The sequence below is a fragment of the Apteryx mantelli genome, chromosome 6, assembly GCF_036417845.1.
Source record: "Apteryx mantelli isolate bAptMan1 chromosome 6, bAptMan1.hap1, whole genome shotgun sequence".
Lineage (NCBI taxonomy): Eukaryota > Metazoa > Chordata > Aves > Apterygiformes > Apterygidae > Apteryx > Apteryx mantelli.
This window is the reverse complement of record NC_089983.1, coordinates 34,659,855-34,683,301: the sequence shown is the minus strand read 5'-3', so window position 1 is coordinate 34,683,301 and position 23,447 is coordinate 34,659,855.

The following is a 23,447-nucleotide window of genomic DNA, read 5'->3' as shown; positions in this document are numbered from 1 at the left end:
CCAGACAGTAATACAGGAGGGGAGAAGCCACAATATGGGCATCTGGGGAGAGATCAGACTCTGCACACGCACACGGTGGACTTTTACACCCGATAACAGCGTGGGCTCATCCTGACTTCGCTGGCCTCTGCCTGCATCTGACAGCCCCAGAAGAAAAAGGTTTCCGTTTTACACTGGAAGGTGGCAAAGCTAAAATCAAAGACATTCAAGGGTATAGCAAGCATCTCAAGCGACAGCCTGTCTGCGGCAGAGCAGCATGTGGAGCCCAGACCCCCTGTCTCTTAGCCCTCTGCCTAAACCACAGGGCTATTAAGCTAATAGGCATTAGTGTATGATTTTTCCCACAGGAGCATTTATTTCCTTGTGTGGTTAACAGCTCTGTCTTGTATTTCTTGCTGCCATTGCTGTGTTGGCATTCTGCAAACCTCTTTATTTGCTGTTCTTTGCCCTTCCCTCTTGGGTTTCTGTCTTCCCTGGGACTGAGGCGTATTTCATTTTGCCTGCTGTAGTAATGATGTTTGCCATGAGAGAAAGAGTTTGATCTGGGAAAAGGAGGGGAGGATTTAGAAGGAGAAAAGCAGAAAAAGAAACATGAAGGAAAAGCAACGCAGGCAGATAGAAAAGATTGAAACTGTTGATTTGAAATCTGATGCTTTGGAGACATTCTTGGCCGTGCCAAATAAACAGGAGCCTTCGCACCTCCTTTCTCTCGGCAGCAGAAACAGCACAGCAGTGGAGACTCGTGCTGCAGAAAGTCGGTGGAATCCCTCATCCTCCAAAAAAGCAAGTGCTTTCTCTGCTCCAAGGAATAAAACACCCTGCCTGGATTTTGCAAGGTTTGCAAATCCCAGAAAACTGCATTTGGCTCCATTTTACACATTGTTACTTTTCCTTATTCCTTACGCTTTGCCCTTTTTCTTTTCAATCCAAAGAGTCTCTAAAGCATTGGCAAAATAACCCTGTTGGCTTATGGCTGGGAAAGGGAGCACAGGAATAGAAAGTGAATGCCCTTTCACTGATGGAGCCATTTCCCCTTTGGCAACATTCAGTTTGACTCCACATAGTAGCAGGGTTGTAGAAAACAGATTTGGAAAAGAGTGCAAATGGTCACCCGCCACCACAATCAGCTCTACCTAAAGCACTGCTGACACTGTGCTTTATAAGCATGATAATTAATCCCCCTTATGGCTCAGGGATATTACCCTGCTGTACAAACAGAAGATCCAAAGCACAGCAAGGAGAAAGGAGCTGGCAAGGGAAGCCTCTGGATGGGCCAGGAACAGAAGTCAGCATACAAAAGCCAACTGTCTTGGGCTTTGCCAAAGCTCAGGGGAAGCCCTGATTCGACCAAGAACAAATGGAGATGCTTTTCTTCCCAAATCAACATAGCTTCAAGGATATTTCAGGCCTTAAATCTGTCACTATTCCAGGATAGACTATCTACAATTCTACTTGTAGGGCTGGAATTACCCTGAGTGACATATTACAGAGAGGAAACACACAGCTTTATATACATACTTGCTTATACGCCACGTTACACAACATATAAGGGTCACATTCCTACCAGGACTCCTGAAATTCCCCACTGTAACACCAACAGCTCTGTTTCAGCCACTGTGTATGGGTGTGTGTTTTCATAGATAGATACACAGATATATTTCTATATCTATTTACACGTCTTGACGGCTGCCTTATTTCCGTCTGGGAGTCCCTGGACAAACATACGTGCTTGTAAGCACACAGGCCACAGGTTCCACATAAACTGCACACAGCATCCACACAACGGATCTGCTGCTCAGGGAAACAGTAACTATACAGCATAGGTAGCTTAGGCCAGACTATAAGAAGAAACATGGGAAATCCTTAAGATCAATGTGGACAATGTTTTGGAGTGGTTAAAGAGGACATGCCTAGAAAAAAACATGAGGCGTCATTGCCTTAATCTCTATTTATACAGATGTATCTAATTAGGTGGGTAGATTAGATTATGTAGAAAAATAGATTTCATAGATTACAAATTACACAGGAAAATAAATGAAACGTAGGCAGATTTTGCTTCTGTGTATCAGTTGCTTGAAGCTTCTCAGATGTGTGAAGCACTGGCAGTCATCTCCAGGAGACGGGTCAGTGCCAAGAACACAAGTGAAACAGCAATCAGTGCACCACAGGACTGTGTCCGTATCAAACAAATGTGCCACCGCCATCTCCCAGCCACAGCAAAGGTCCACTGACAGTCTTGATGGGGAGACAAATTGCTGTCATTCTCAAGCTATAGTTTCCTTTGGATTGTGCAGTGCTAACAGTTAATGGCCTTTTAGATTTTAGCCTTTTAGACTGCTCCTTTCCAATGTTTCCTACAACAGCTGCACGTTTTTACTATCAGTTGTAGCAGAAACTGTGTTTGACACATGTAGCCACACCAAATGCAGAAAATGGAAACAACCATCTCTTCCTACAGGGCAGTGATTTAATACTGCCAGATGTGAGCCCGAACACAGCCTTGCTGTAAAACCAATTGAATTCCAACACAGTTTGTCTGCAAAGAGGTGTAACCAAACAGGAACTCTTTCAGCACACCCTTAATTAAGCCCAGCATGGCAAGGCACTGCTTTCTGCAGTTTTAGCCTGTGTCTTTTTCATGTGAAACCCCTGATGCTCCCTGTGGGGATACAACTCCCTGCGCATCAGCAAGAAAAAGAAATCGACCCAGGGAATGGTTCAAACCACATAGCAGCACTGCCACCCTGAGCTCTTCTGCAGAGTAGCAAGGCAGAGCTGCCATGCTGAGAGCAAGAGATTTAGCAGCATAAGGCAACAGGATCTTTGGTGTTTCCTGGTTTAGGCAGCAGCTCCATAGCAATGAAGAAAGCTCTCAAAGTTCTCCTGGCTTCAGGAAGACACTTTTGTCCCTGAATCACATTTGGGATTACACCAGAGAAGCCACAGATGGTGGGTGACCCCAGGAACGATACTCCATTCACCATGAGCTTACAGCAGTGTGAATGTATTCGCTACTCCCAGGCCAGCCACTCATAATTTGCAGACTCACAGAGCGCTGCATCTGCAGATTGGCTTGTTTTGGAGGCCTGACCGGGGAGCACATCCCTCTGCATATATCCCATCATTCAAAGTCATCCTAGCCCCACACATTCAGCCCTCACAGGGGTGATCTTCTGCCCTCTGAGAGTACATGCATATGACTGGTGAGCCATGCACAGGGACTTACTTGAGATTTGGGCTGAATATTCTCAGTCTGGGTCTTACATCAGGTGGTTGAACTGGAATGTAATCTGGACTATTAAAAGTCACCTTTCTCCAATGATATCCACAGGGCTAGAGAGGAACAGGGCTAAAATTGGCTTAGAAAACAGGACAGACCTGGCAAGCCTAATTCCCACTTTAAGTCATGTGTCCAACAAGGTAGCATGACTGCTTTTCTGCTCTATGTGAATGCATGTACTTGTTGGGGGTGGGGTACAAACATGGGAAACTCCAATCCTCCTTTAGGCTCATGGGCCAGCTCAAGCTGCTTCTGTCGAGGCATGGTGAAATTTAGCTAACACACCTACTCCAGCCCACCTTTCTAGCTCTATCCGTATCTGAGCTAACAGACTCAATTTCCTCTACAGCCAATGGAGACAACTTCATCTGGCCTATGTCCGGCATCTACCGCCAGATAAAATGTATTAAAACCAGTAAGTGCCTTTTGTCCCCCTCCTGAGCCCTGAACTGCTAGCTTAGCTGTAGACATCTTCTACTGTAAGTATTTATGGTGGCTTAGATGTATCCCAGTCCTAAAGTCCAGGTAATACATCAACTGGACATCGCACCAATATCTGCACTGTCTAGATAAAAACCTGGCAGGTGGCAGCTCTAACACCAATCTGTCAATCCAGATTCCCTGGTTGTTCTGCATAGGCAGAAGGTGAAGAAGAATTGGAAAATTGACTAACTTAATTTGAAATTTGCCTTAACTCTAGCTGTGATGAAGGAAACCTGCCCCATTGGCAGAGGGAATGTTGCTGTCTCACGGTTGAATGAGGTATGGACAGGCAATCCGTCTACTCAAACAATATTCATGCTTACTTCTATGTGGTAGCCCCTAGAAACCAATCACCATCAGGAGCCAATTTTAGAAGTTTTTATGGAGGCAGTGGTAGATCTGGACTCTGGACTCTGCTAGGAAGAGGTTCTCATCCACAACAAGACAGCAGCAGAAAAAAAGAGTCATTTTTCAAGGGCAGTGGATGGATTCATTCTCCAGCCATCTTCACAAATGTAGTCCTTCAGTCAGTGGCCATTCAGTCAGGAGAAGCACCAGTTTTGCAGACTTCCCAGTAGTTCTTTAAACACAAAATGGCTGCGCACATGGATCAGCTGCATCCTGTGTCTGCTGCCCAGCAGTGACCATAGATTTAGTCTTGCCCTGATATTTGAAGCTGTCATGCAGCGATGGACACAACACTGTGAGGTGATCTGATGTGGTATTTGCTATGGCTGAACTTCCCAACCTTCCTCAAGGAATGAAAATCTGTGCTTTCAAAACAGACGCGATGTGAAATGTTGAAGGGAAAGAATCTTTGCTTGATATCGTGATATAAATGTCCTCTGGATTTTTAACCACAAGCTGCAGTTCTGTCTCAGCCTTGACTATAAGACCCCTTCTCCCTCCCTGCAACATGCTGCTCCCTTTCCTCCAGGGCCACCCTTCAGGCATCCTTCCCTGCTCACAGCTTCCTCCTGCAACCTCCACATGCCTGGCAGACCCTGACATGGAGAGGGGTTTCCATACCACACTACTCCCGAGGCAGCTGGCCACCTCCCCAGGTCCATTTTGCATGCTGACCCACATGGGCTGACCTTTCTTTGGAAAGAAGAAATATGCCCTTGCGCAAGCGTGTCAGTAACACATACAGGTTCCCCCAAAGGTGGTCCAGGGAGCCACCAAGAATATCTTGTCTGCAAAGCCCATGAAGTGTTCAGCACACTGGCTCTTTAACATTGGGCTGAGTTCAAGAGCAAAAAGAATCGTGCTCCTTGTAATTCATGGGTCATTGCCATAAATCTGTCCCTTTATAAGCACCTGGCTTGATCCTATTTCTTTTGCTATCTTTTACAGTGTGGGTATAACCAATTCTGTGGCTTTCACTCACCACGGGATGTTGCAAATGGACTATTTTGGACCTGCAGCCTGGGCACTTTTACACCACTGAAATTTGTTTTGTCACAGAATCCATTACAGGGAAATGGTGCTGTGCAACAAAGCAACTCTTTCATACCCCTGTAAAATCATATAAATCTACTAGTCTAACAGCCAGGAGGGATTGCAAACAGGCTAAGGGAATTCTGTGGGAAGCCAAGGCTATTAAGTGCTACTGACGGGACTTTAAAATACAGGCCACTGCTGGTTCTTTTAAACTCTGTGCTAATGACTGTAACACGCTCTCTCCCCAGCTCCTCGTCTCCCTCCTTTTCATTGGAGAGGGTAGCCTCATCTTCTTTTTTTTTGGCTGAAAAGCCAGCGCAGCAGTCATTATCCTCTGCCTTTTTCCATTTGATGGCTGGACCACACACCTGGGCCTGACCCAGCCTCAGATAGCACAGCTTTTATCCTCTGAGGAACAGGCAATACAACTTGCTTCCACATACTAAGTAAAGCAGAAAAGAAGTTGTTACAAAACTGGCAGCTCCATGGCTTTAGCCTAATTACAGAGCCTGTTTCCCCAGCTGAGATAAGACCCATTAGCTTTCCTCCATCCCATCACACTGACCAATGTCACCTGCAGGCCAATTTCAAGCCCCAGTAGGAGGCTGAATGTGGGGAGCATGCCCCACATTTTTTCCCCAAACCCAAAGCTGGGCTGAGACACATTGAAGAGATGAGAGCTGCACAGGACATCTGTGCTGAAGGATAGCAACCATGACATGGCAGCAGCAGAAGGACCATAGCAAAAGCCCTGTATGCAATAGTGGTAAGTCCTATGTGATCTGTAAAGGAACTGCTTGTAAGCAAGGGCTTACCTTTGTCCAAGCCCAGCTCCAAAACCAGCTGCATCCCAGGTTGTACCAAGTAGCGAGCAAGATCTGAATGTTGTAAGAAAGCATCAAGTTTGACAGCACCCAAAGAGGAGGATGCCCTTGGTTCTGTGTGTCTGACAGCTGAAGATGGCCTGCTGTCCTATCCTTCCTGGTATCTGAAGGTGTAAAGTCTTATAATGCTGCCTCTCGTATTGGTGAAAGACACTTTATCCCTTCTGGAATGACACTTATAAGAGAGATATGTTTTTTTCCAGCCTGTCCTGAGAGGAAGACGAACCAGTAGGAGATATACATCAGCCTAGCATGATACTGAGCCTTCTGTGACAGATTTCCTGCTGTGACAATGTGGACAGCATCACTTAAGGAGATGAGAAGGAGCCCAGCTAATCTCACAGGAAGCCCCTGGTTACCACCCAATGCCAGCCAGCAAGGAGAAAATAACCGTGACCCCAGCCTGCGACAGGCACTCATGGCAGAAGGGTGCCAGAACAGATAACATTCCCATCCACTTTGATGCAGACCTGTGCACGTAAGAAATGCCACAAGTGATGACTTCCCATAAGGGTCCATTATGCAGGTACGAGGCCTTGGAGGACAAGTTTTGCATGTACAAAATGCCTCCAAAGAATACTGCCTGCCCATTCAAGCTAAGCCCAGGCATGGGGCTGGGCTTCTCCCTGCAGACTAGGGGAGCAGGAGGAATATAAAATCTTCTGCACGTAGAAAACCATGTTTTATCCAAATATCTGAAGAGGAGCAATGTGTTAGTAGCTCTTGATGGAAATTGCACATAGTGGCAATCAAAACCTATTTAGGGATTAAATAGGACTTGGGGTAAGAGACCTCTAAACCAGCTGTAACTTTTACTTTCTCAAGGGCCTGGGCTTTCATGACCTCCTGAGATCCCACAGTAAGTCTGGGTGAGGGTAAAGACTGAAGTCAGCTCTCCTGAAGCCCCATCTAGCTGAACTGTCTCCTGATCCAGTCCTTCCTCATAGATGATCTCTAAGATTTCAAAGGCCTCTGATCCAAATCATTTTTCAATAGCAGCAGACCCATCAGATTGTAGATTTATTGTGTTTGCTGTACCTTGGCATCAGGAATTTTTGTAGTTGCCAGCTCTCCGTGATACAAGGCGAATTACCAACATCTTGCAAACAGGAGTTCCAAAAGCATCAAGGCAGCTCAGGCACCAAAACACCCATTGACTGCAGTAAGCATTAGATGCTGTCAATCCCCCCAGGCACTTATCTGAATCTTCCAGCACCTAAACACCTTTGAAAATCCAGCCCAAACATTACGCTGTAGCCTCCCACAAGGATGTCTGAATCGTTTCTTAATCGGCACAAAAACCTAGCAGCCTCTGTGCAATTATCCAGCTGACAGCTGCTTCCTAAATAGCAGTACTAACATTTGTATGAATAAGTATCAAAGTGGGACAGCTTTTGTACATCAGCACAGGAATATTTGGCCAGAAGACAACTAAGCAACCTATCAAAGCTGATGCATGTAACAACACAGGTAGCAAAAGATGGTTTCCAGGTATGACACAGCATATCTGTTCACCCTTTTTTTCATTCCTCCCCCTCCCCTCCCCCTCCAAACAACTGATTAGAGCTTATCTTACACCTGAAGGCTGGCAAAGCAGAAGCACTCTAGAATTGTCATTGCTATGAAACACAGCATGGCCCCAAGCAGCAGTGTCACATTGCAAAGGCTTCCCCTGGCTGGCTGTCCTGCAGACCAGGGTAGCATCTAGGGCTGGTGAAAAGCTGGTGTCTTTGCTACTACCCCTGTGCCAATGTAATCGTTCACCTTTAGCCACAGAGAGAGTAATTCTGTCTTGTTCAGCTCAAGATCTTTTTGTTGAGCAAGTGTGATGGTGGGCAGCAGCTCTAGCCATAAAACAACGCCTCAGCTTTAAAAACTAGGCTAAGTCCACATCCTTCCTCTAAGGCCACAGGCTAGCAAGGCTCCTCTGGCTTGTTTAAATGTCTATGTCCCTGGTCATAGGGACCAAGACATCAAAGTTGCTTAGATATAAAATTAACAGTTCTATGCACAGGACTAGGAAAGACACAGGCAGGAATAACTTTAGTGTCAGATGTGCATGGTGTATTGAAAACACACACGTGCAGGATGCGTTTCAATTGCTACAGCCTCCATAGAGAATGATGCTGCTATGACAGCTGATATCTTAGAGGACTATGTCCTCCTCAAGCTATAATCAATCTCTTTACTGACAGTGTCATTTATACATGCATTAGTAGATGGGGTAAGGGGAAGAATTATTCCTCTCTTCTTGTTCAAGTGCTTTGATGGAGCCTAAATTAGACCTCGCAGGAGCTGAAGAGTGCCAAAACAGTAGAAAGTTCAAGCAGGAAAGAGAAAAGGCATTACAGATTTAACCAACTGTAAACCTCCCAAAGCTTAGAATTAAAAGCTTTTAAAAAGCCTTAGCTAGACACATTGAGTCATCAAAATTTAAAGGCAGAATTATTTCAAAGGAGATGTTAACCAGACCTTTAACTCAATAATGGAGGAAGAAGTGGGGCAGAAGATTAAAAAAAAATAAATAAATCCCTTGGAAGCTACTGATAGACTTGGGCTGGTTGAGTTATTGATAACAGCACTTCTGAGTCAATGTAAATCCTGCACTTAATCTGCAGTGTGGATTACTAGGAAAATGTGCAACTGGAAATTGCGTGGGACATTTTTCCCAAAACCTTGAATGAGCTGGGTCACTCACACAGACTGTCCCCTTCTGAGCAGCTTGTATCTCTAGGGTTTGCAGCCACAGTGCCAGAGGCTGTGGTCCTGCAAGGTCTGTCAAGGCTTGGATATGCATTTGGGTGGGAAAGGATATTACGCACTTTCCTGAGACTGTATGTGCTCTGTTAAAGGTTTATGAGGAGCTGAGTGAATGAAGTTTCACCAGTCCTCTATGGATGAAGGCTGAGACATCTACAAAAAGTAACTAGTAAAACCAAGCATATTGCTAGCAGGCTGCAGTTTGACCTGCAGGGCTCTATCCTGGCACTGGAACATCTCGAGGGTCCCATAAATTGAAGCTAGAAAAGATTAAAAGCCACTGAGCAACCCCATAAAGGAGGGAGCTGGCTGCCAAGGATCTCTCCTTGTAGGAGGCAGGTCCCAATGATCTAGCCTCCTTCCACTCCAGTCACTGTCTGCCTACCCACATTCCTTCTCCACTTCTGGGAAAATGCAGTTTTCCACAATTTTTCTGTGTTTCCCACATTAAATTGCTTTGCAGCATTGCACAACAGCTGGTGTGCCCCATCTCAGAGGGGGTAAGAGCAATGCATGATATGGGGCCCTGATTCCCAAACGGTGATGGCCTACCTAGGGATGGTGCCTTGGCAGGGGTGTGCACAGAAGCCACGGGAGCATCTCCAGCTACATTTTGATAGGTGAGATTGTCACATCTGCAAAGGCCTGTTAATTAAGATGAACATATGTTTTCTTCCCACCAAACATCCCTTTCTTTCTTCTCCAACATCTCTTACACAGTTCTTTCAACACTTGCCTACTCAGTCCCTGTGTGTCTTGTTAGTGTTTGTCTGTAAATTCACCCTTGGTTCTAGCCCTATCTTTCATAAAAAAATGGGCTTTTTTCAGAGGAAAAGCATGTCTCTGACCAAACCCCTGCTAACCAGAAGTTTCCATGTTCCCACTATGTATCTGCAGATCAGGATAACGGAGTGTTAAAAATAATACACTATCTTTTTGTGTTTGGCTCTTAACAAGAAAATCATGTTCAAATTACTCCAGCATTTAAAACCACAAACAGGCTTAACCCAAAACCAGCTAGAATCAAATTAATCTTATTTGATTTGGATCTCTTCTTTAATCCAGGGACGAAAGGCAGCAGTGAACATTCAAGGATGAGGAGGCCTAACTGGGATTCATGCTTCCTATGCTGTATCCATCACTGGATCCAAGATGCCAGGGATCAACAGGACTGGTGCTAGTTGTGACTCCGAATGTTGGCTTTCATCAGTTTTTCACTGCCCTTTCATCTATTTAGCCTAGTAAATATAGCCTAGTAAATATAAAGACTATTGTCTTGGAGGCCTGGGTACATCCTGCTTGAGATTCAAGCCCCAATTTTAACACCTGGAAATTTTCTGTAGGAAACTTAATCTTTGTCTTTCAGGCATCCTGACTGATATTAAAGAATTCTGCGTTTGGTTCTTTTTTTCCTGGCTATTTTAATATGACCACATCTAATTGAGCAGACAATTGCACTTTCTCTCCCCTTTGGTTTCTTAACTCTCACTAAGTCCTACTGGATTCCCTCCTGCTGATGGAAGTAAAAATAGTGTAAGCCTGGGGCCCTTCTCCTAGGGAGTGCTTCATTTATAAGCCAAGCAAAGCTGGTCAGCACTTCTCCAGCTGGGTAACCTTATGTCAAAAAATGTTGATTTAACAGAATCATAAAGTTCTGTGGAACTTCACTAACTTCACTCAGAATTTTTATAGTAAAAATGTTATGGCTAGTTTTGGAGGTTTTGCCAATACACAGTTTTTACTTGCACAATAACATCATGTAGTTAATTTCAGAAAACAGGTGTTTATAATAAAATGGAAATGTTGAAACAGGAAAATAAAGAAAACAGGAGTTTGGCAGAATGATATTCTGAATCAGTTCATTGAAACTGAACTTTGATTTTTTCGTCCCAATTTGCTTTTAAGCCAAATTTGGAAGTCTCAAACTAGCCCACAAGTAGAAAATGGAGCTTTTCTGTCAGCTCCAGTCCACATTCATCCCTGCATCTGCTTCTTCATTCAGAAGGCATTTTTGGTCAGAACAATAATGGCAGTGGAAGACCCCCCATTTCAGCTTTTGTCCAGACTTGCAGCCTTAACAGATAATTCCTATGAATTGAGAAAGGTGCAGTTATTGCAAAGGGACTTGGAAAACACACACAAAGTTCTGAGTCTGCTCCTACGGCTTCTTCATGTAGCTCAGACTCTTTCACTTGCAGCTGACCCTCCTTGCAGATCCTACAAAATGCCCATGTAAAATAACACTTACAAAGATCTTGAGCATCAACATGAATCACGATCAAGTGATCAGACCATTTTTGTAATTGTATGTGTTGGGAGGAATCCAACAGCTCAGTCTAGTTGCAGGCGAAGAAGACCTTCCCAGCTGTCCCACATGCACATTGGGAAGCTATTTGTTTATACATTATTATTATTTATGATAAATGAAGTGTGTTGTAAACCCAAGGCTGGAAGAGGCTGTGCAGATGGAATAAGATGCTCCTCAGATGGCTGCTCTAGGGAGAATGAAATGTTTTCACAGAGCTAATTGCCTCATAAATTGGTTTTATTCTCCTGGCTGAGGCTAATGTCTTCTTTTAAAGTTAATAAAAAGAACTCAATTTCCTGATTGTTCTGGACTCTGTACTAGCTAAAAGAGCTGCTCAGGGTCTCTGAAGGGGCCCACACAATCCCTCAAAGCCATTGCAGCTTGGATGCTAAGTGGTGACAACCAAGGTGTTCCCTGCCTGCTATTTAATCTGCTTACCAAGGATGCTATTGTGTTGGGTATCTTAGGTATCCCCAGTAAATGTTTGAGGAGAAGAGAGAAAAATTGGCAGCCTCCCACAGCAAACTCCATGGTTTGGGGTTTAAGAGAACAGGGCATTTATGCCAAAAGAGTGCACTATTTGCAGGCTTGATCCAAGCTTCAGTGTCACAGCAGCACTCAAAACACGGGCTAACCTCATTCAGTTTTGTATATAGCATCATGGACATTAAGAGCCAAAGAATCTTTCGCATGGTCTCTTCTGTACCCATCCATTTCACAGGTCAGCCTCATCAGCTAACTAGCCAACAACCTAAGTTAAAAGTATGTCCATCAGAAGATCTAAGCCTGGGCAAATCTACAAACTTTTGTCAAATTGAGCCTGCAGAGTTGCACACAAAACCCAGCTAGCAGGCTGGTGTTACAATCTTCCCAGTTAGCTCAAGGTCTCAGCCATAGCTAGAGGCCAGAAGCAAGCAAAAGATCACCTGCATCCACTCTTTCGCCATGGTTAGGTAAGAAACAACCAGCTGTTCCCAGCTTCTTGTCCATATCCCAAGATCCAGAGCGAAGAGTGAGCCCCTCACAACCCAAACTCCTTGCCTTTCTAGCCAGGAGGAAGATAAACACCTTATGTCAGATGTACCTGAATGAAATTCCTGGAGAGATGAGATGATCTGTATTTAAAAATCTGTGTACCTCCTTTTGACTTATTTTGAGTATTTCTTCTTTTTTGGCAAATAAACTTTTCTTCTTGAGGGAAAAAAAAAATGGCACAGTGTTGCCCTAAGTGATAACGTGAGCCTGTTCAGGGTGGGGTCTTCTTCCAAGGCAATGTTGGGTCAATTACCTGTGTTGTCTTGGCTTTCTCTCTTGCTTTGGATACAAAGATTTCATCCAAATGCCAACATGAATAGTAGGAAATGGCAAGAAGCAGGTTCAACTAGTTCAGTGTCAGGACAGGAAAGCTCTCAGTGGGCATTTGTGAGATTCCCAGCACTGCTAACTCTAGGTGTCTCTCCCAGGGATCCCATGCAGAGGCATGTGCATGACACCAGGTTTGCTGGTGACATTTGCTGGTGACCCCAGCATGTCCCTGGGGTCAGAAGGGCTTTGGGGGCAAGGGTTAGAACAGCAATCCCAACTCCCCTTGACAATAATCATGGTCCCACTGCCCTGTGGAGACCCCACAGCAACCCAGCCCCCTCCCTCATTGCACATAACAGCTGATTTGGACAACTGAGATCAGGGCAGTGCTGGATCCAGATTTAATGTGCACTCAAATTAGATTTTTACTTTTCTTGGGACATGAGGATATGTTGCTAAATAAGAATATATATGTATGCATATGCACGTATATATATACACACACACAGACGGAGACACACACGTTATTTATATATATGGGCTGTCCCAAGTGCTCTGGGCCCCACCGTGGCCTCGCACTGCTGGAGCTGTGGTTAGATGCTCTACACAGCCACATCAGTGTCATTACACCAGCTGTAGCCATCACATGTAGAGGAGCCCTTTGATAATCTGAAATAATCAGGAGGGTGTCAAAGCTACAGATTCTTACCCAGACACAGATTTCTCCGGAGTTAAACAATGACTCAGGGGAGGAAATCTTAGCAGATGTCCAAGACAATTGCTTGGAGCTTGAGCCCCTCAGCCCTCCTGTGTATAGAAACAGTCAAGTCCTCTCCTAGTGCTGAATACGGGGAATTCTGCTCTGATGCGGAGATTAATTAAATAGGAATATGAAGTAAAAAAGAAAGGCTAATTAGATAGAAATGCAGAGTTATAGGATATGAATGCTGGTTATCCTAATAATAGACAGTAATGCTGTTATAGGGAGTTAAATTGTTTGTTTAATGGATGGAATGATCTATAGTATATAATATATAAAGTACTTAATGGTAAACATTTAATTAGCAACTTTAGTTGCATTCTTCTTCCCTGTGTGGAGGAAAGTGTTTCATAAAAGAGTCACTAGATGGGAGTAATTTACACCCTTGCAAAGAAACAGTGTCTGTATCATACGTGAAAGAGCAAGTGTTGGGTCTCGCCTGAACGCAGCAGGAAGACAGCTACTCGTTGCAGAGGGGCAAACCAATCTCCAGTGTGGGTTATGGGGAAAAGTTGTCAGGGGCTGAAGGCATACCTGGAGAATGTGATTCTTCATGTGATCAGCAAGAGCTAAGCCACTGCCTGGCCCCTAAAACACCCTGGCTGCTCCCCTCACAGACACTGTACTTGGGCTTTCCTCAGATTTCTCAAGAGGAGCCTGAAATCTTGCAGTTCATATGATGGGAATTATATGTCCATGAAGAAAAAGATCTCTTTCTTCTAGCATTTGTTTGGTGCTCTGCTATACCTGTTCTCCCAAGAAGAGATGTTAGTTGGTGAGATTTATGTAAGGTGTTCATCAAACATTTGGGATGTTTTGCACTGAGGTAAGGCACTCGCAGCTTTCAGGAGAGCCTCCATGAGGCTGGATTGATGCATACCTAACCACATCATTGCCCTCAACAGCAAGTACAATGTCTTCTGCAAAATCAATAGTCAGGTCTTTCCTAACAGCCTCCAATAAAAACGTACAGTGGTAATCCTGGATATGAGAGGGCAGGTCACTCCAGGAAGCCTGCAGGTAAACAGATCTCAGAGGCGCACACAGCGCTGGTTGAAGACAGCAGGAACAAAGTCTCAGGCACAGGGATTTCTGAACATTGTGTAGTTACCACACATATGCAGGCTCCATCGTAATAGCTGGCATCGTGGCAGTCACAGAAGGTGCCCTAAAGGGGAACACGATTTGCCAGCACAGGACACAGGATCAAAGCCTTCTGAGGCCAACAGGGTTGCACTGTTCCTTTTACTGGAGCAGAAGTAGCACTGCTCATGTCACAGTCATTTCACACCTTGGACTGTGTCATGCTGATCAAAGGACATGAGTGGGGGCAGTTTAATTTTAATACCTTGCATTCCTGCTGGAGCTCTTCTCCTGTCTTACTGCAAAGCAGCTGGGACCAAGGCGATAACCTGCACTTGGTCCCATCAATGCCAAATGGCCTGAACAGGCCAAGGATAAAAACGGCAACAGCCAAATTCTGCTGGCAGGACATAGGCAAGAAATGACTTCCCTTCTGATCCGAGCAGCTCTGCGAGACAGCCCAGATCCCCTGCCTGGCAGGGTCACCTGTAGAGCGGATTGATTTATCCTGCTTAGATTTCAAAAACTAGCTTCACTTGAATGTCCTTGTTAATGCACGGCTCTGCCACTCCCATGTGCCTGATGTAGCCGGCACCTGAATTTCTGTAAATTAATTCATGAGAAAGTGCCCAGGCAAGCAGAGTACATACGAATAAGTTGCTCAATCTCAGTAACAGGCTGTGTTTCCAAATGCAGGCAGACATGGGATAAAGCCACTTCCAGGAAAAGAAAACCGCAGAGAGCCAAAGACAGTTAGGTCCGATAGCTAGTAAGCCCCCTTACAGATCTAGCCCCTTGGCATCTGAGAAAAATCTCACCAAGTACCTATCATCAGCGTATCAAAATATCTTGCAAATTCTGTCCGCTGCTTCTGGCGGACAGCTGTGCCTTGCACACAGCTCGTTGCCTCCCAACCCAGTGATAAGTGATGCCTACTCCATTACTTGCACTGCCAGGCCAAGGAGAGCAGGCTGGCCATTAACTGCCAGTGATGAGCTAATTAATCATGGGCACTTGCTGAATTCCTGCTCCTGCACCATTATTAATGGCTCTGTGGATTGGGCCGTGCAGCAGGAGGGAGGCAGCGGCTGCCCCACCTGTGGAAGCAGCAGTGCTGCTCTGCAAAAGGTGCCTGCGTCACCCAGGCAGAAAAGAGGTAACAGGAGAGGAGAAACAGCATTACTCCCGCAACAAGGGCCTCCCTAGAGAGTCCAGCACCTCACTGCCTGGATCCCAGTGGCTTTTGGTGCTGAGCTGCATGGCCTTGTCTGCACTGGGGTGGCCTAGGCATGGGCAAAGGCACTGGAGGGAAACTCCAAGTCAAAGAGCAGATATTAGGGATCTGGCTGTAGTGCCTAAATCCTGCTTCAGATGACCAAGTCTTTTCCGGTGCCTATGTGACCCCATCCCCAAGGACTAGCACAGCCTCATCTCACAGTGGGGTGACAAGGCTAAAGGCACCCATTACCTGCCTGCAAGTCTGCGCTCATCCAGAAACACATGACCAGACAGGGAAAGCAAGGTAATACAGTCCCCTCCATCCTGAGCAAAACCCTAGCTTGGCGCATATCTCCGACGCATTCAACCAGCCTGGGCCAGGATTTGTTGCTTATTAACAAGACAGTTAAGGGACAGCTCTCTCCCAGCTCCGGCAGGCCATGTATTTATCACTCCGGTTGACCTTGCCTCCACTATTTCACTCCTGAGGAGATGCTATTAAAATTCCAGCAGGGTGAAATCGCATCTGCAGCTTTGCATGTGTACCGCTGGGTCACTAACCCCCAGGCTTCAAAACTCAAGAGGCAGCAGCCAAAACAAACAAACAAATTTTAACAAAAATAAGTTAGCCATTTTAGATCTTAGATTCTTTTTCTGTTTCAACTTTTAGGGTTGATATTGCAGACCACTGCAACCATTTGGGCAACAACCCCTTTAAAACCTCAAATTCCATTCAGAAGTTTAGATTCTCATTGTACCAGTGGTATCAAACTTGAAGCGTAACATTTTGACTGCATCCTGTGGTATATTCTCTCTCCAGAGCTGGGTAGATTGTCCGGGTAAATTAACATCCCATGAAAAGGGGAAAGTCCCCTTTTGAAGGCCACTACTTTGGGCCCTGACAAATAGAGCTAGGCACACTGTAGGAGACTCAGCGTCTCCCACCAGGCATTCTATCTCTGTATGCATCTCTTACACACACACACACACACACACACACACACACACACACACACCCCCAATAACTGCACGAGGCAGCAAAAATTGCCCTGGCTGCTTTGATATTAAAGCGCAGCCTCCAGGTGCTTCTGTAACTCAGCAGGGACCTTTGCAGGGGGCTGATTTCCTCACTTCAGATAAATCCTCCAAGCACTCACAGGCAGTAATGCTGGGCCCAGAAAAACAGCGCCGAGGCTCGTATTTGCATGCTGCTGCATGCGCCCGCTAGGCCCCCAGCTGTGGTGGCATGGCCAGCCCATGGGCTATGCCTGCCTAGGACACTGCACCCCCCAACATCCAAGTTTTCCCTGGGCAGCTGGGCTTCCGGAGCCCAGGGATGCCAGATCAGTTGCTGGGTACAACAAGTTTGGAAGAGCACCGTGGCAGGATGAGACGCAATCATTTCAGCCATGCCAATGCACAGATATTTGCCCACTTGTGCTCAGGCACAGGTTATTCTGAGGTGGTCCCTGGTGCACAGGCACTGGCCATGACCAAGCAACTAGCAATGCCAGTCCACGTGGGCATTTAATGTTCTAGGCGTACAACACCATGGCCTCAGCCTTGCCAGCCTCCAGGCACCACGGCCTAGCCCTGTGCCTCCTCCATCTGTAGAGGCTTCCTTCTCCAGTGTGTTCCCAGGGTGAGGCCCAGCTCTCCCATCAGCGTGATCAGAGCTCCTCAAAGCTGGCCCTGGGGGCCTGCGAGCCTGTTCCTGCTCCAAGCATGCGCTGTCAGGCCTCACCTTGCCACAGCCTGCACATTGCCAGCGAGCTCAAGCGCCACTCATTTGGAGTGAGCAGGCATCACTGGGAATGAATTATACAGCTGAGCAGAGGTGGCTGACAACGAATTATGTGCAGTGCTCCCCCTCAGCCACCTTCTCCCCGCCCCTGTTTTCTTTACATTTGTGGGTGATGGGAGCAAATCCTTATGAGGTAGGGCAAACTCAAGGCATGTGCAGAGCCCTCCTGCCCCAGGGTTTCTCTCCTGCCCTACAAGCTAAGCTCCCAGCCCCTGCAGAGCAGGCCTGGCTCAGCCTGGTATGAGCCATTAGGCCAAGATAAGGCAGAGCCCAAGTCACCAACTGCAGCAATTGTTTTGGGGCACAGCCTGACTCTTCCACTCCAACCGCTGCAGGATTTGATTCAGGTCCATCCAAGTGCCACAGAGGTGAAAGGCTAAAAGGCACTAAATCCTCCACACCGTCTGGAAATGAAGGAACCATGCAAACATGGTCTGGCCAGCTCCCCGCTCCGGCACTGAGGCTTGCACACACGCATGTTAAAGCAGAGTCTGGCAGTCCATTCATCAAAGTGCTAATTGGCACTGATTTGCATCAGATCATATTCCAACCTTTGGCTGGCATTTTCTATTTACACATTGTGTCCTGCATGCTCCTGCACGAGCGTGTTTGGAATCAGGCTTCTGAGGGAATGCCCCAAGGATGGTCTGCCATGAATTGTGAATCCCTCTAATCCCTTCCATCTCAGGATCCTGAACACTCTGGTTGAAGGGCAGAAACACCCTTTCTACAAGTGAAGAAACTGCCTCATTAAAAGGCAGACCCCAAAGCCAACCCAGAAACTAGAGCCATCACCTACAAAGACAGCATGGCAGCAAAACCTGGAGCTTTCCACCTAAGACTTCCAGGCAAGAGCTCACTTCAGTATGGCAAGGCAGAAGGGAGCTAGGAGATGTCCTGGCAGATGGGGTAAGGCAACCAATTTGGTTGCATACTCCCATCTACAAACTTACCTTAAATAATGAAAATCACATCACCCTAGGGTCAGTAGCTATTAAAAGCAAAGGTCTCAATTCCATCAATACATTGCACTCATTTGTTGCCAGGTCCTTACAACAGGCAGGCCCAGAGATAGCTGTAAAAAAAAAGTTTATTTTGCCATTGTACTCATTAAGGGAAAGACCAAGAGATCCAGCATTGCCCTTTCCATCCCATCTGTTGTATTAACCCCCAGCTTTAATGGCACCTGGACAAACCAAGCCTCTCTACTCAACTCTTTGAGGAGAGAGAAGTCCTGAATTGTTTCAGCTTCCTAAAATAAAGGAAGGAAAGGCGGGGGAAAAAAAGGGAGGGAGAGAGAAAGAGAAAAACTGACACAGGACTTAGGATGACACAAATTATATTTCTGAACATTGCCAAGAAACAAAATGGGACAAATCCATCTAGTACTTGTCACTGGAACTGGGCGTCACAGCTCTGAATACAGTGGGAATTGTTCAGCTTTGTTTAAACAAAACAAAAATTAAAATATTTAAAAAACACCCAAAAAGCAAACATTTCTCAGGTCATTGTCATTAAACTCAGAGACTGAACTAACAGAAGGAAAAGAGATTGCCAATACATTGCCAAAATCATCTCGATTTGATTCAGTTAAAGAGAAGCAATAAGCCCAGGACTGCATCTGGCAAGTTTCACGTAGTGACCGTCCACGTGCAATGCAAACTAGGGAACAAGGTTAGCAGAATACACTGTAAAAACAGGTGAAGGAATTATAGCCATAAAATGCATCAAAATATAAGCTCATACAGACCAGTATTAACAGATGTAGTTTCTCCATTTAGTTTCATAAATAAAGTTTCTGAAATGACCTTTGAATAAGGAGAAAACCTCCAATTTTCAGCCTCCATGTGCCAACCCCTGTGCCAGCTACAGACCCCAACCTTCACAAGGGCTGATGGGCACAATCCACCCCTGGGCACCATGGGAGGACACCCCTCCTTGGCAGGAGTTTGCTGCTCAGAAATGCCTAAACCAAACGATGCAAGCAGTGAGGTGTCTTTGCACCAGCCCCAGGTGTGAACGCACTGAGGTATCTGCGTGGCAAGAAACAGCCTCCCTTTGGCAGCCCAAAGAGGGGAAGCTTTTGCTTATTTTCCTGACATCAGCATTATCAAGCTGCAATGCACATTATTCAGTGTTCAACACAGGTTTGTGCATCTTCTAGTTTCACATTTTAGGCTGGTGGGAAGTGCGCTATGTCACCATCATCCTCAGAGAGCATGGAGCAGCTGGGAAGCAGGAGGAGCTGGAGAGCAGGGCCAGATTCAGAAAGACATGGAGGCTACTGAAGTCAAGAGGACTTTAGGCACCCTAATATCTATAGGGATTTTGCTCTCATCTATTTTATGGCATCAGATTTAGGGCATCCTCTGCCAACTGCACCTCAAGGTCAGACTCTGAGTGGGGTCAACAGCCACATAAAGGGAGTAGAAGATGCTCCTGTGAGCTTAACTAGAAGATCTTAGCTCCCCTCAGCTCAGGCTAGAGAACATGGGGCAAGAGATATAGGAGCCTGCTCCTGCATCCCCAAAGCAGGCCACAAATGCCACAGGAGCCAAAAAGTGGAGCAACAAAGGAAGTTAAGGGAATGCAGCACTGGGCCCACTACTGACCCAGACCATCCAGGGAATGGATGAAAATTTAAGTGCTACACTGAAACACAATCTCTAGCCCCTTGTGGGCGCAAGGCCTCAGTGTCATACTGTTCTTTCTTGCCTCAACTAAGCAATATTGTATTTACTTCCCTGCACAGACAGGGCTTAAGGGACGTAACAGCCTGACCATTCGCGCTTCTACACTAGCAGGGATCCTCCCAGCTTTGGAGCTTTTGACTCAGCTCAGTTTCTACCCTATGATCTAGAAGCCTTGAAGCAACTTCCCATCTTTTATCCACTCCCATTTTCCAATGTCTGGTCACTTCTGAAGATGGGTCATTTGTAGCACACAAAAGGAGTGACCTTCCTTTTGCGTGCTACAAGAGCAGGTAAAATTCTTCCAGATTCAACAAAAGTAGTGATAAAGGAGGGGCCAATGCTTGTTATGGCCAGCAGGCACCATTCAAGAAAGTACATGTGCAAAAGCCTCACTGACTTATACGGCACTTAGAGCACCTGCTTCTTTATATTGTACAACTGCAGTTAAAATGACAGGAACCAAAGTGATGCTGAAGACCTGCCCTTGCTCTGAGGACAGCTGTGGACACACACACTGGATCCAGTCCTCACCACACTGTACAGGATAGTGCAGAATGGCCCAACGATCTGCTCAGAGGAGATCAGGGAAGCTGCACTCTGACAGGAGAGGGCGGTGACAAACTAGGTCCTAGAGAAAGGGCACTGTGATAGAAGTACACAGGCCCTGCCTCTGGGGGATGGTTAGCTTTTCCTAGAAAGGGCTGAGATGCCTCTGCTTCCTCTAGCATCAGAGGACATTCATCATTTGGGGGAATGGACTGCACAGTGCCCAAAACATCCATGATAGAGGCCAAGAGCACTCAATCCCTCTGGCACAGAGCAGGAAAGATGCTCTGCACAGAACAGGGATGCCTACATTACTGGCCATGTACATCTTGATCGCTCATATTTTATTGTCAGTCCTAAATAAAGAGGTTCCGGATCTCCCTTGAACCAAGAGATGGGGCGATCAAGGTATCATCCTAAAATGAAAAAAGTAATTTACCATCCTTCCATCCTCCCACAGCATCTACTTAAACTTGGGCCTTTCCCTTCAAGAGGCTGCTGCGAAGCTAAACAAAGCAGATACCCCGATTTTGGGTGAAGTACGGAGCCCTTACAACCTGCTCCAGGTCATAAAAGAGAGACCCCCCCCCCCCGACTTGGGGGTCTTTGCCTTGGCTACACTCTTTAGGGAGAAGGATAGGAAAGGGTACTGCATTTGTGAACTGGAAAACTGGAGCCAGTGGCTTCAAGGAGCTAGTCCAACTTTGCGAGCTGTTTGCCACAGTCTGAACACCTGCAATGAAGCGTGCACAATCCTTTTTGCTACATGACCTTCACAGCCAAGAGCAAAGGTCGTAAAAGCAGATGGTTGAGGAATGCCCGTACAAAGCAACACAGAGCAGGCAGGAGTCCCACCTGGAACAATGCCCTCATCTTTAAGCTGGGACCTCTTCCCCTAATTCTATGTAATAAAGATGTATTACTGACATTGTTAAGATAGAGAGAAAAAGGGAGAAAGAACAACGCCTTATTTCCTTCTTATCAATAGGGCAAATGATAATTCCCACTGAACAACAGGATTAGGCTCAAACTGGAGAATTGTCATAAATTCATGGTCATAAATCTATGACCAAACTGAGACTGATAGAGCAAGAATGTCTTTCTAAGCCAGGCTACAAAACCAGTCAAGGGCAAGGGCTGACAAATGCTTTTACGGTTCACCCAGTAAAACAATCAAACAGGAGATTATTAGATGGACAAATGCCAGCTTTGCTGGGCCAGATACCCTGCAATCCTTGAGATGTGCAGTGTAACACTCAGTGGAGCACAACTGGGCAACAGGCTTCTTTGGGTTCTCTTAAATATAAAATGTATTCACCAAAAAATGCAGTTTTGGGTTAACTGAAACTATCTGTCACATTAAAGAAGAAAAAAAAAAAAAAAGGCAAAACCACTATTAAAATTAAAACATTTTCTTTCAGCATTTTCAAAACAAAAGGTTTCACATTTTTGCTTCAAAACAACTTTTTATAGCCCAAGTATTCTTAAAGTCATAATGTTTTTAAAAAAGTGAAAAAGCAACTGTAAAAATGAAATGTTTCATTTTTGATTGAACCTATTTTTTTATGTTTTGATTTTTCCCTTTTTCATTTCCCCTAAAAAAAATGAGAAAAAAATTGTTTCGGGTCACCCTTACAATTTCAGGTCACCCTTACAACTTTTTTTCCTCCAGATTTTTCAGTTTAGCCCGCAAACTGAAAAAACACTGTGGGCACAGCCTACTTGAAAGTTTACTGTCCCTCTGTCTATATGAATCAATCCTAAGCCAAAGTAAATGGGAAGTTTGTTTCACCAGGTAATATCAACCAGAGTCAAGATATTTAGCTGATGTAAAAATACTGAAAATCAGAGGAGTTGTGCCTGTTTACAACGGGCTGACCATGGCCCAGGAGACGACAGATCTCCTGGCTCCAAATAAACATCATCACCTACAAGTTTCCAGCTGAGCCATCTTACTCTCATATAAGGCAATTTATAAACTCTGAGGCCAGTCCTGCACTTTCAGAATCTGAGATACACTTGCAACCACTTATTTGCAAGCAATGCGAGATCTAGGTAACCCATCCTACCTGCTCCAAGCAAGCGTTTTTGTGGGATGGGCATGAGCAAATGAGGAGAGGTGCAATATCCCTCACACTAGTAATATTTGAGCATCATTCATGTGACCTGAAAACAACATCCCTTTTGTGCAGAATGTTACCACACCTGCAGGGACAATACAGTACTGGATAGCTGTTTTGCAAGCTCAATAAAATGAAAAGGCCTTATAAGGATTTCTTTTGGGATAGTCATCTGGTTCAAACACAGCAGAAGACAACAACAACAACAGCAAAAAACCCACAATAAATTAGAAATCAGCACAGCTTTCTAAATGCTCTAGAACAATTACTTGCAAGACAAAAATCACAGCTCTGGTACTTAGAATCTTGTCTTTTTTTAAAAAAACAATAATCCACAGATTTTGCATAAAAATAAACATTTTAAGCTGAGAGCATTATGTTAATTAGATCAACCCGCTTTTTAATATATATATATTTCTATGTATATTTAAATGTATATTTTTTCTAAGATTATTCTTTAAAGGAGTAATGGGGGTCACAAATGCATAAAAATAGATATTTTGGAAAGAAAGAGCAATAATAAAGACAACCTTGTCAAAAAAAAAAAAAATTAAACAAGGCAGTATTTGAAAGCAATGGCTCACCATACTATAAACTTTGGAGTCCAGTCCTTCTGTATTGTGAGCAATTACTCCTAAATACTATCTGGCTTTGTAACAGTGGTGTAAACTATAAATTCCTGCAAGTCTATTTAAAAAAATAAGGGGGGTGGGTGGAATTTGGGCATACTGGACAGATTTTGATACCTGTTATATTGCTG